Source organism: Phoenix dactylifera, chromosome 11 (assembly GCF_051530095.1).
Source record: "Phoenix dactylifera cultivar Ajwa chromosome 11, Ajwa_hap1_PhDact_Kaust_v1.1, whole genome shotgun sequence".
In the NCBI taxonomy this organism is placed as follows: domain Eukaryota; kingdom Viridiplantae; phylum Streptophyta; class Magnoliopsida; order Arecales; family Arecaceae; genus Phoenix; species Phoenix dactylifera.
In genome coordinates, this window is record NC_143200.1 from 17,193,032 (window position 1) to 17,207,451 (window position 14,420).

The window sequence follows — 14,420 nt, forward strand, 5'->3', positions numbered from 1 at the left end:
GCATCAACTCAAAATCTGTCAGCGAGTCGACTCCTGAAGTGCGCGAGTCGACTCCGATGTTTACCGAGTCGACTCCGGAGAAGTATGAGTCGACTCCAAGGAGTTACAGGCAGAAAAGTCAGAGAGCGATTTTCGACCCTGAGATTCGAGTCGACTCCTGTGGAACGCGAGTCGACTCCGATGGTTGGCAGGTCGACTCCAAAGATAGTGAGAGTCGACTCTCAGCAGTACACAAGGCAAAAGTCAGAGAGCGTTTTTTGGACTCTGAGATTCGAGTCGACTCCCGCATTGCACGAGTCGACTCCGAGACACTGCGACCCCAAAGAAGACAGAAGACCAATTTGCTGTCTCTGAGATTCGAGTCGACTCCCAGACAGCTCGAGTCGACTCCAAGGCAGCGCTTCATTAAAAACACAGAAGACTAAGTTTCGGAAACTGAGAGCCGAGTCGACTCCGGAACAGTTCGAGTCGACTCCAAGACTGGACGAGCCAAAAGACAGTAGATCGAGAGTTCGGGCTCTGAGCGCCGAGTCGACTCCCAGGATTGTCGAGTCGACTCGAGTGGACCAAGTTCAAAAATAGATCCACGGACTCCATGGAATGAGCCGACTCCGAAAATGCCAAGTCAGCTCCAGAAGTTGGCGAGTCGATTCCGGGTCAAGTCGAGTCGACTCCCAGTCGAAGAGGCGACTTTAATTCAAATCCGGAACAGTTGCCGAGTCGACTCCAGAAAAGCATGAGTCGACTCCCGCTACAGCCGAGTCGACTCCAGATCGCGCGAGTCGACTCCAACCCACCAACGGACATATTGTCAGGCTATGCAGAGTGTGCAGAACGGGCAAAAAAAGGTCTCTAACGGCTAGTTTCCGTGGGGGATGGCTTAAATAGCCACAGAAGACTGTAGCAAGAAAGAGAACAACCATTCCACTCAAAGTAATCAAGCTTTCAATCTCTGCAACCTGGTTTTCAACAGAAAAGAGGGAAGAGCAACATTAACTACATCCACCTACTTCTTCCCAACATTGAAAGAGATCTCCTCCTGCATTCAAGTCGACCAGACATTCAAGAGGAGACCCGAAGTTCAAGAAGCCCTACTCTACTCCAACTCAAACGTGTTTGAGGGCTTCTAACTTCTCTTTTGTTTATATTGTTACTTATCTGCTTTTGAGAAGCTCTGTTTTTCTGTTACTCCTTTTTACTTCCATCTTGTCTTTGCTTGGTTCAATCGGGGGATTGAATCAAGGGTATTGAGGTTGGTTGGTGAGCCGAGTGTAAAACCAACGTGTAAGGGTTCGATTGTGATCCCGGGAAAACAATCGGGTTGGTTCTAGTCGGTGAGCCTGGAAAAACCGACCGAGTTCGTTGTGAGCTCGTAAAACAACAAGTTTGGTTGTGAGCTTGGAAAACAACCGGCTGTAATCCAAGGGGTTATAGTGAATTCCCAAGTGAGACTTGGGGAGTGGACGTAGGAGCAAGGGTTAGCTCCGAACCACTATAAAACATTGTGTTTGTGATTGTTTGTCTCTCTCTATCTCTCGCATTTCATTCACCGCACATAGAAACTAATTAATCATCTCGCAAAAGCATTAATTAGTTATCTACAAAAGTTTTAATAGCCAAATTATTTTAAAACCCAATTCACCCCCCCTCTTGGGTTGTCTATCTGGGCAACAAGTGGTATCAGAGCCTAAACTCTTCTATCCTAAGAGTCAAAGATCAAAATGACAACCCCATTTGGATCTTCCCACATTGAGGGTCAGTCCACCCAAAGACCCCCATTCTTTAATGGATCTGACTACTCATATTGGAAGGCTAGGATGAGAATATTCATCCAAGCCCAAGACTATGAGATGTGGACCATTGTAGCAAATGGGCCATACATCCCATCCATTTATGTAGAGGGGGTCACTGTACCCAAACTCGAAAAGGATTGGGATGAACACGACATGAGAAAGGCACAACTCAATTCTAAAGCAATAAATGTGCTTTACTGTGCACTAGATAGGAATGAATTCAATAGAGTCTCTACTTGCAATTCTGCAAAAGAGATTTGGGATAGACTTGAAGTGACCCATGAGGGCACGAATCAAGTCAAAGAATCCAAAATAAATATATTGGTTCATAAGTATGAACTATTTAAAATGGATTCTAATGAAACAATCACTTGCATGTTCACTAGATTCACTGACATTGTCAATGGCCTAAAAAGCCTTGGCAAAAACTATACTAACAGTGAGCTTGTCAGGAAGATTCTTCGATGTCTACCAAGGTCATGGGAAGCCAAGGTGACGGCAATCCAAGAAGCTAAGGACTTGAACAAGCTTCCACTTGAAGAGCTCCTTGGATCCCTAATGACTCACGAGCTAACCATGAAGCAACACAGCGAAGAAGAGTCCTCACATAAGAAAAAGGTAATAGCTCTTAAATCCACATCATCTAACAAAGATTTGTCCTGCAGTAGCAGCAGTGAAGAAGAAGATCATGAGGGAGATGATGATGAGGCTCTTCTTGTGCGCAAGTTCAGAAAATTCATCAACCACAAGAAGTCCTATCATCAAAGGAGAGGCCCCTCAAATTTCTATCGCAAGGATAAAGGTAAGAAAAGGAAAAATGAGGGGATTGGATGCTATGAGTGCAAGAAGCCGGGACACATCAGAGCTGAGTGTCCCTTACTTAAGAAGGGCAGCAAGTACAAGAAGAAGAAAGCCCTTGTCACCACCTTATCGGACTCCGACGCATCATCTTCATCATCGGATGAGGAACAAGAAGAAAAGGCCAATTTCTGCTTCATGGCCAACGAAAATGAGGAGTGTCTTGCAGCCAAGGTCAACAAAAATTGCTGGTACTTGGATAGTGGCTGCTCAAGACACATGACGGGTGACAAGGATCAATTCTTCACCCTTGAAGCTAAGAAGGGAGGTGCTGTGACTTTTGGAGACAATAACCAAGGTCACATCATTGGTATAGGTAAAGTTCAAATTACCCCTTCTACTTTTATTGATAATGTTCGATATGTTGATGGTCTTAAGCATAATTTATTAAGCATTAGTCAATTATGTGATAGAGGCTATAATGTTATGTTTAAACCATCACTATGCATCATAACAAACCCAAATGATAATAGTTAGTTTTTAAAGGAATAAGACGTGGGAATGTGTATGTTGTAGATCTTGAGGATCTTGCCAAACACAACCCATGCTTAGTTGTTAATGAAACTAAGGACAATGATGCTAGTTGGTTATGGCACTGTAAGTTAGGTCATGCAAGCATGGACACAATATCTAAACTAGTTAAAAGAGATTCTGTGATAGGTTTGCCAAAACTAAGATTTGAAAAAAATAAAATATGTGAAGCTTGTCAATATGGCAAACAATCTAGGAACTCCTTTAAATCCATAAAATGTGTCTCTACCTCTAGACCTCTAGAATTATTACACATGGACCTATTCGGACCAACTAGAACAACAAGCCTAGGTGGAAATAAATATGGTCTAGTCATTGTAGATGATTATTCTAGATACACTTGGGTTATGTTCTTAGCACATAAAGATCAAGCTTTTTCAGTATTTAAAAAGTTTCATAAGGAAGTAACCAATGCTAGAGATACTACAGTAATAGCTATTAGAAGTGACCATGGTACCGAATTTGAAAATCATTTATTTGATGAGTTTTGTAGTAAAAAGGAAATAACTCACAATTTTTCTGCACCTAGGACACCACAACAAAATGGAGTTGTGGAGAGGAAAAATAGAACTCTAGAGGAAATGGCTAGAACTATGTTATGTGAAAGTAACCTCCCTAAGTACTTTTGGGGAGAAGCCATTAATACTTCTTGTCATATATTAAATAGAGTTTTATTGAGACCCATTATAAAGAAAACACCTTATGAACTTTGGAAAAACAGAAAACCAAAGGTAAACTACTTTCATGTTTTTGGATGTAGGTGTTTTGTTCATAATAATGGAAAAGATAATCTAGGAAAATTTGACTCAAAATCTGATGAGGCTATATTCTTGGGGTACTCTACAACTAGCAAAGCCTATAGAGTCTTTAATAAAAGAACCCTAGTTATAGAAGAATCTATACATGTTGTAATTGATAATTCTAGTGACATCTCTTCTAGCAAGAGAGTTAATTTTGATGATGATGCTGAAATTCTTGAAGAAAAGATAGATGAGATGACATTACAAGATGATAATCAAAAATTAATTGAAGGTGCATCATCAAGCCAAGAGGCTATTGTGGATCATGGACTAACTAAAGCTTGGAGGTATGCTCACGGGCATCCTAAGGAATTAATTCTAGATGATCCATCTCAACCTATTAGGACTAGGACATCCCTTAGGAACTTAAATAATCATCTAGCCTTTGTTTCTCATTTTGAGCCCAAACACATAGAAGAAGCTGAAAAAGATGTAAATTGGATAAATGCAATGCAAGAAGAATTAAACCAATTTACTAGAAACAAAGTATGGAATCTAGTTGAAAGACCTACTGAATATTCAATTATAGGTACCAAATGGATTTATAAAAATAAACTTGATGAAAATGGTACTGTAATAAAGAATAAGGCTAGATTAGTAGCCAAGGGTTATAATCAAGAAGAAGGTATAGATTTTGATGAAACCTTTGCTCCGGTAGCTAGACTTGAAGCAATTAGACTTTTACTAGCTTTTGCATGCTCTAAGGACTTTAAGTTATTTCAAATGGATGTAAAAAGTGCATTTTTAAATGGGTATATTAATGAGGAGGTATATGTAGAACAACCTCCTGGTTTTGAAAATCATCAATACCCTAATCATGTTTATAAATTGAACAAAGCACTTTATGGTTTAAAACAAGCACCTAGAGCATGGTATGAGAGGCTTAGCAAATTCCTATTAGAACATGAGTTCTCTAGGGGTAATGTAGATACTACATTGTTTCTAAAGAAGAAAAACAAAGATATGTTGTTAGTACAGATTTATGTTGATGATATTATTTTCGGTGCTACTAACAATCGTCTCTGCGAAGAATTTGCTAACTTGATGCAGAGTGAATTTGAGATGAGCATGATGGGAGAGCTGAATTACTTCCTTGGACTTCAAATCAAACAATCTGAAGGAGGCATCTTCATCAATCAAGCCAAATACATCAAGGAGATGCTCAAGAAGTTTGATATGGAGGGAAACAAATCAATCAGCACCCCCATGAGCTCATCATGCAAATTAGACCAAGATGAATCAGGTAAATCTGTAGATCAGAAACTATATAGAGGTATGATAGGATCTTTATTGTATCTTACTGCAAGTAGACCTGATATCATGTTTAGTATTTGCATGTGTGCTAGATATCAGGCTAATCCTAAGGAATCACATCTAATTGCAGTAAAGAGAATCTTTAAATACCTAATAGGAACAAAGAATATAGGGTTATGGTATTCTAAAGAATCTAGCCTGAACTTAATAGGTTATACAGATTCAGACTTTGCTGGATGTAAACTTGATAGAAAAAGCACCAGCGGGTCATGTCAATTCCTAGGAGAAAACTTAATATCATGGTTTAGCAAGAAACAAAACTCGGTTGCATTATCTACTGCTGAAGCTGAATATGTTGCAGCCGGGAGTTGTTGTGCTCAAATCTTATGGATCAAACAACAATTAGAAGATTATGGCATTAAACAAGATAAAATACCCATTAATTGTGATAATACAAGTGCCATTAATCTAACTAAAAATCTAATTCAGCATTCAAGAACTAAACATATTGAGATAAGACATCACTTCATAAGAGATCATGTACTGAATGGTGATGTGACACTCCAATTTGTTTGTACTGATGATCAATTAGCTGACATTTTTACAAAACCCCTAAGTGAAGAGAGATTTAGTGTGCTTAGGAGGGGATTAGGAGTGATTGATCCATCCTAGTGGTAGTTTCCACTAGATTCATTGATTTTGATGATTAGATTGTGGTTAAAATAGAGTTTCTTTTCAATGATCATCAAATCAGATCATAATTTAGTGATTTTTCCTCATTCGGCACGAACATAGCATGATTTTTAGGTGCGTGCCAAAGTTCGAGACGACTCGAGTAAGTTTCAGCGTCGGCTCGTAAGGGGGAGTCGACTCGCGCTTAGTCGGGAGTCGACTCGAGGTCGATGGCAGCAGAGGTGGAGTCGACTCGAGGTCGATGGCAGCAGAGGTGGAGTCGACTCGCGCATAAGGAGAGTCGGGGTCAATAGGCGCATAAGGAGAGTCGACTCGCGCATACTGTGGAGTCGACTCGAGGTCGAGTCGACTCGCGACTCAGAGGAGTCGACTCGCAGTCGGGATCCGACTTTTTAACCCTAGCTCCATCGTTTTCAAAACATTTCTATTCTCCGCCGCCACTGTTCACAAGCCCTAGAGCCGACTCCTAGGTCGTCCCCGGTCGTCCCCAAGCTTTTTCCGTCGACTTTTCACCGTCCATTAGGGCTTTTCCTCCCATTCTAGGTCACTATGCCTCGTAAAGCCGTCGTCCGGAAGAGGCCCCAACCCGAGGCCGGTCCCGAGAGGCGCTCCAAGGCTCGGCACGATCCCGCGAGGTCACAACCTCCGGCTCGTTCCCCGCCGAGGGCGGTTCCCGTGAGGCCGTGCGCCGGGAAGGCGGTCTCCACCGGGAGATACGTCGATTTCGACTATCTCTCCCGGGAGGGCTTCACCATAGGTGAGAGATTGCGTGTCCAGGGCTTAGAGTATTTCCTTACATTAGATCTCCCCACTTACCCTGGATTATTTAGAGAGTTTTACGGTACCGTCCATCGGAGAGATGGGGGTATCGAGGGCACGGTAGCCGGTGTCTCTCTGTTCGTTACGGAGGATCTTATTGCCCACATCCTCCACCTTCCACAAGTAGGGGTGGCTCCCACACACCCCGAGGACAGGACTGAGGCCCTTACGGCCATACTAGGATATCCTCCTCAGTCCCCTTTAGACGAGGTATCCGCTAGCTCACTTCCTGTTGAGGTGCGGATCCTCCTGAGTATTTTGTCTAGGTCCATTTTCCCGAAGACTGGCCGCTTCGATTTTGTGTCTGAGAGGGACCTCGCCCTTATGTTTTATATTCTTCAGGACACCCCAATCAACTTCCCCAAACTCATTTATAGATATCTGTGTGAGCCCCTAGATAGACCTAGGCTCACCCTCCCCTACGGTATGATGTTCACTCTGTTGTTTAGGGAGTACGAGATTCCTATTCCTGAGGGGGAACCCTCTAAGGCGTTGCGATGGACTGATCGCATGCGTCCGGGGACCCTACACAGGATGAGGTTTCGGAAGGTAGAGGGAACATGGGTTAGAAAGTCATCCACCTCCACACATACCTCCAGACACTCTCCTAGCCCTGAGCCAGATTCTGACTATCCTGACTTTCCCTCCACTTCTGCTCCTACCACCTCAGCCGGACCTTCCTCCTCAGCTCCACCACCTATGGAGGTCCGGATCGCTCCTGAGCAGCTCCTGGAGTTGCGGCAGGAGATTGTTAGAGACCTGCGAGATGAGCTACTTCGGGAGCTCCGAGGTTCAGTGCCAGCTCCCACTCCTGCACCCACATCTTCTGAGTTGGTCCCTTCCTTGACAGCCGTGACTGACATGACGGCCCATGTACGGGAAGAGATCTACAACGTGAGGAGTTTGATTCAGGCTCAGTTCTCCAGTATGAGTGAGGTCACGGGCATCACTCGGAAGATGCGCGATGACATCCGGAAGGACATGAGCACCACTACCCAGGGGGCCGAGCGCTTGTCGAATGTGCTCATCGACAAGCTGGACGCACTGCAGAAGTCGGTCCTCGAGCTCGATACGACACAGAGCAGGGCCATTCAGGCCGTTATCCGACAGCTCGAGAACGTCACCAATGCGGTCCAAGCACTGGTAAGCGCATGCCTCGGGGAGCCACATCCTCGAGAGGAGGAGATACATCCTCGAGAGGAGGAGATACATCCTCGAGAGGGGGAGCCACATCCTCGAGAGGAGGAGCTACATCCTCGAGGAGACCGTAGCTGCTTTTGTGTTTTATTTTGACATGTACTGTTTTGCTTTACTTATTGTATTCTCAAATGTATTCACATACACATCAATACAATGAGTAGACATCTTATCTTCATTTCTGTGCAATTTGATCTATGATTGATTGTGTGTTCTGCTTACCTCCTTTTTTTTGATACGATGACAAAAAGGGGAAGAAATATTGAATAGATATGTAAATGGAATCAACATAAAAGAAATCAAAATGAGAATCAAAAATTAAAACATAATTTGTTCTTAGTGGATTTGGTACCTCGAGGCTCATTATCTCTCTTTTGGGGCTCCTAATGGAGTAATCTCCAGAATCTATTCAAGGGATATTCGGAGATTAGCTGAATCCAACTCAAGAACAAATTGACATATTTTTTCTCTAAATACCAAAATTTAAAATTCAAAAACTTCAATATACTAAAAGAAAATTCAGAGAATCAAAACATAGTAGAATGCATATGTTGAGGGGGAGAATCTGAATTTTTAAGAAAGCCAAATCATTAAATATATATAAGCCAAACAATTGATTGCATGATATGAAGGCTTATATAATTCCAAATGAAAGGGGGAGCTTTAACTCCAAAATTTATTGTTTCACACCTTTCAAGCTTGGATATATTAAATTACCAGACATATGAATTCATTTATGGATTTTATTTCCTTGTTTATTGAGCAATTCACTTTACATATACTCAAAGTTTTGTCATCATCAAAAAGGGGGAGATTGTGGAGTGATTGATTAAAACCCTATTTGATTTTGATGAGCTCAAAGCATTAGAGTATATATGTTGTTTACTAATGAATTCAATTGAGTGTTTCAGTGAAAATCTTGTCTAAGTGTCTCAAGACTTGGTTCATAATATTTTGGATAAGTTAAGAAGTCAGTTTGAACCAAAGTCTGAGACTCGAGTCGACTCCAGAGTATTACGAGTCGACTCCAAGCGTATCAGGATCACTGGCACGGGCTCGAGTCGACTCCTGACCATTACGAGTCGACTCCAACTGAGAACAGACAGACAAACAGAAAGCATCAACTCAAAATCTGTCAGCGAGTCGACTCCTGAAGTGCGCGAGTCGACTCCGATGTTTACCGAGTCGACTCCGGAGAAGTATGAGTCGACTCCAAGGAGTTACAGGCAGAAAAGTCAGAGAGCGGTTTTCGACCCTGAGATTCGAGTCGACTCCTGTGGAACGCGAGTCGACTCCGATGGTTGGCAGGTCGACTCCAAAGATAGTGAGAGTCGACTCTCAGCAGTACACAAGGCAAAAGTCAGAGAGCGTTTTTCGGACTCTGAGATTCGAGTCGACTCCCGCATTGCACGAGTCGACTCCGAGACACCGCGACCCCAAAGAAGACAGAAGACCAATTTGCTGTCTCTGAGATTCGAGTCGACTCCCAGACAGCTCGAGTCGACTCCAAGGCAGCGCTTCTCTAAAAACACAGAAGACTAAGTTTCGGAAACTGAGAGCCGAGTCGACTCCGGAACAGTTCGAGTCGACTCCAAGACTGGACGAGCCAAAAGACAGTAGATCGAGAGTTCGGGCTCTGAGCGCCGAGTCGACTCCCAGGATTGTCGAGTCGACTCGAGTGGACCAAGTTCAAAAATAGATCCACGGACTCCATGGGATGAGCCGACTCCGAAAATGCCAAGTCAGCTCCAGAAGTTGGCGAGTCGACTCCGGGTCAAGTCGAGTCGACTCCCAGTCGAAGAGGCGACTTTAATTCAAATCCGGAACAGTTGCCGAGTCGACTCCAGAAAAGCATGAGTCGACTCCCGCTACAGCCGAGTCGACTCCTGATCGCGCGAGTCGACTCCAACCCACCAACGGACATATTGTCAGGCTGTGCAGAGTGTGCAGAACGGGCAGAAAAAGGTCTCTAACGGCTAGTTTCCGTGGGGGATGGCTTAAATAGCCACAGAAGACTGTAGCAAGAAAGAGAACAACCATTCCACTCAAAGTAATCAAGCTTTCAATCTCTGCAACCTGGTTTTCAACGGAAAAGAGGGAAGAGCAACATTAACTGCATCCACCTACTTCTTCCCAATATTGAAAGAGATCTCCTCCTGCATTCAAGTCGACCAGACATTCAAGAGGAGACCCGAAGTTCAAGAAGCCCTACTCTACTCCAACTCAAACGTGTTTGAGGGCTTCTAACTTCTCTTTTGTTTATATTGTTATTTATCTGCTTTTGAGAAGCTCTGTTTTTCTGTTACTCCTTTTTACTTCCATCTTGTCTTTGCTTGGTTCAATCGGGGGATTGAATCAAGGGTATTGAGGTTGGTTGGTGAGCCGAGTGTAAAACCAACGTGTAAGGGTTCGATTGTGATCCCGGGAAAACAATCGGGTTGGTTCTAGTCGGTGAGCCTGGGAAAACTGACCGAGTTCGTTGTGAGCTCGTAAAACAACAAGTTTGGTTGTGAGCTTGGAAAACAACTGGCTGTAATCCAAGGGGTTATAGTGAATTCCCAAGTGAGACTTGGGGAGTGGACGTAGGAGCAAGGGTTAGCTCCGAACCACTATAAAACATTTTGTTTGTGATTGTTTGTCTCTCTCTATCTCTCGCATTTCATTCACCGCACATAGAAACTAATTAATCATCTCGCAAAAGCATTAATTAGTTATCCACAAAAGTTTTAATAGCCAAATTATTTTAAAACCCAATTCACCCCCCCTCTTGGGTTGTCTATCTGGGCAACAAAGGCCATAGAAGAAGTTAACATCTTACTTGACAATCAATCTCCTGTGAGTTCCCTTCCTTGGAAGAGCTGACCTGAACCTCTTCCTCCCATTGCTAGCGCGCCACTTTGTCCTTCCATTGATTCACCACCTAAACTTGAGTTAAAGCCACTTCCAACAAATCTTAAGTATGCCTTTCTAGGACCAGAAGATAGCCTCCCTGTAATCATCGCAGCCAACTTATCTACTGAACAGGAGGGTAAACTTTTGAGAGTGCTAGAAGAGAATAAACATGCCATAGGATGGTCTGTAGCCGATTTGAAAGGGGTTGACCCCTCTGTTTGCATGCATCAAATTCATCTCGAAGATGATGCAAAGCCCACCCGAGAAATGCAAAGAAGACTCAATCCTAACATGAAGGAGGTAGTCAAGAAAGAAGTGGTGAAGTTATTAGATGCCGGAATCATTTATCCAATTTCTGATAGTAAGTGGGTGAGTCCGACACAAGTGGTACCTAAGAAATCAGGTATCACTGTGGTTGAAAATACGGAAGGAGAATTGATACAAACACGCACAACCACGGGTTGGCGCGTGTGTATTGACTACAGAAAACTTAATTCGATGACTAGGAAAGACCATTTTCCTCTACCTTTCATAGATCAAATTTTGGAACGGTTGGCTGGTCAAGGTTTCTACTGCTTCTTAGATGGTTATTCTGGATATAATCAAGTACCTGTCTACCCGGACGATCAAGAGAAAACCACCTTTACTTGCCCATTTGGGACATTTGCATATAGGAGGATGCCTTTTGGACTATGCAATGCACCCGCAACTTTTCAACGATGCATGATGGCCATCTTTTCAGATATGGTGGAAAACTTTCTTGAAGTGTTCATTGATGATTTCTCAGTGATGACCCAAAGATTGATTCATAGATTGATTTTGATGATCACAAAACCTTGAAGTATAGATACTAATGTTTATGTTGCAAGGAGAAAGATATTTATTTTGCAAGGAACATAGCAAGTTGGAAGAACACAAGAAGGCCTCCAAAAGCTCTCAAGAAAAGTTAGAAGAAAGCTACAATTCATTGGCCCAAGTTTAAAGTTCAAAAGGTTCAAATTGGAGGAGTAAAATCAAAGGAAAAATTCGAAAGAATAGTCTTCGAGTCGACTCCTGAGGAATTCGAGTCGACTCCAATGTTTACCGAGTCGACTCCGGGGAAGTATGAGTCGACTCCTAGGAGTCACAGGCAGAAAAGTCAGAGAGCAGTTTTCGGGTCTGAAATTCGAGTCGACTCCAGTGGAACGCGAGTCGACTCCGATGGTTGGCAGGTCGACTCCAAAGAAAGCAAGAGTCGACTCTCAGCGGTACATAAAGAAAAAGTCAGAGAGCATTTCATGGGCTCTGAGATTCGAGTCGACTCCCAGGACAGTCGAGTCGACTCGAGTGGATCAAATTCAAAATTGGATCCACGGACTTCAGTGGATGAGCCGACTCCGAAATTGCCAAGTCAGCTCCAGAAGTTGGCGAGTCGACTCCAGGTTAAGACGAGTCGACTCCCAGTCAAGGCATGCACTTTAATTCAAATTTGGAACAGTGGCCGAGTCGTCTCCAGTAAAGCACGAGCCGACTCCTGCAACAGGCGAGTCGACTCCTGATCGCGCGAGTCGACTCCAATCCCAACGGTAATATTGTCAGGAAGTGCAGACTGTGTCCAACGGCTCTATTTTTGTCTCTAACGGCTATATTCTTGTTTCCACGCCATCTAAAGCTATAAAAACAAGAAGAGAGCTAGGGGAGAACTAATGGAAGTGGGAGAAAACATTTAGGGAAGAGATTTGAAAGAGATTACAAGGAAAATCTCCCATAAGCACAAAAGGGCCATTCAAAGTAAAATAGAGAGAAGAAGAGCATCCAAGTGAATCCCAAAGCTTCCTCTCCATCCGTGTGCTGCCTCGGTGATCCTCTACTTCGTGCCAAATCAGAAGAGGGTCAAGTAAAGAAGAAGTCGAGCTCCTCCATCTTCAAAACTCGTTTGAGGGCTTCTCTTTACTCTATTTGTTTATATTGTTATATTTGCTTATTTAAGAAGCTTTGATTTGTTTTAAACTTTGTTTTATTATCTTGTAACTTGATTCAATCACGGGATTGAATCAAGGGGTTAAGGTTTGTTGGTGAGCCAAAGGGAAAACCAACGGTGTAAGGTTTGTTGGTGAGCCAAAGAGAAAACCAACGGAGATAGGTTTGTTGGTGAGCCGAGGGTAAAACCAACGTGTAAGGGTTTGATTGTGATCCCGGGAAAACAATCGGAGTGGTTCTAGTCGGTGAGCCTGGGAAAACCGACCGAGTTCGTTGTGACCTCGTAAAACAACAAGTTGGGTTGTGAGCTTGTAAAACAACCGACTGTAATCTGTAGGATTATAGTGAAATTCCCAAGAAGTCTTGGGGAGTGGATGTAGGTGCTGGGGTGCATCGAACCACTATATGTTTGCTGTGTTTGTAATGCTTTTTGTCATTATCTAACTCACACACTTACTCACTTAGATAAATTGCTTGCTTAACTATTATCCGCGAATTCTTTAGTTGCAAGCATACTCAATCAAGTCACATTCTATACATCAAACTGTTGCTAAGTTTAACTTTCACTGCGCATATATACAACTTAGCATAATTAATCAAAAAGTGCTAGAAGCAGCTTAAAAGTTTTAAAAGACCCAATTCACCCCCCCCCTCTTGGGTTGTATCTACTGGGCAACAAGTGGTATCAGAGCAGGTGCTCAAATATTATTTGTAGTCTTAACCGACTAGAGCCAAAGATCATGACAACTCAAATAGATAGTTTTCTAGGAGAAGGACAATCAATTGATACACCACCACTATTTAATGGCATAAACTATACACATTGGAAAATACGCATGCGCATCTTTATTCAATCACAAAACTATTATTTATGGAAAATCATAATAAATGATCTTCACACACTCTCTCAAACTTTTAATGAAAAGGATTTAGCACAATTGAATGCTGATGCCATGAACCTTTTATATTGTGCATTAGATAGGAATGAGTTTAATTGCATATCTTCTTGCATGACTGCTAAAGAAATATGGAATATGCTTGAAGACAAATATGAATGCACTAACAAATCTGAAACATCATGTGTAGAAGGAGAGCAGTATCATATTGAAAATCCATGCTTGGTGGCACAAGAGGTACATGCTGAAACTGAAAGCAATTTTACATTTGATGAACTCCATGATGCCTTTTCTGATTTGTATTTAGAATATAAGAAACTTATTTGTAAGAACAAAAACTTGAAGATTGAAAATCAAATTCTAATAGATGAAAAACTGAAACTAACCAGTAAAACTGAAATCTTAATTAAAGAAAATCAAGAACTAAATCAAAGATATCAACTTCTCACTGAAAGTCATGATAAACTTAAGAAAAACAATGAGTTACTTTCAGAAGATAACAGAAGATTAACTAAAGAAGTTGACAGATTAAAACCTGTTGTTGAAAGATTTATCCTCAGCTCTGAAAAATTGAACCTAATGATAAATAATCAAGGAGCTGAATTTGATAAAGTTACATTAGGATATCAACCTTGGTACACCCAAAAACCTTTTAAGAATATGTTTGTTAAAACAGTTTTTAATTACTCTAAAACAGATTCTTATAAACAAAAGCTAAGTAAAATCTC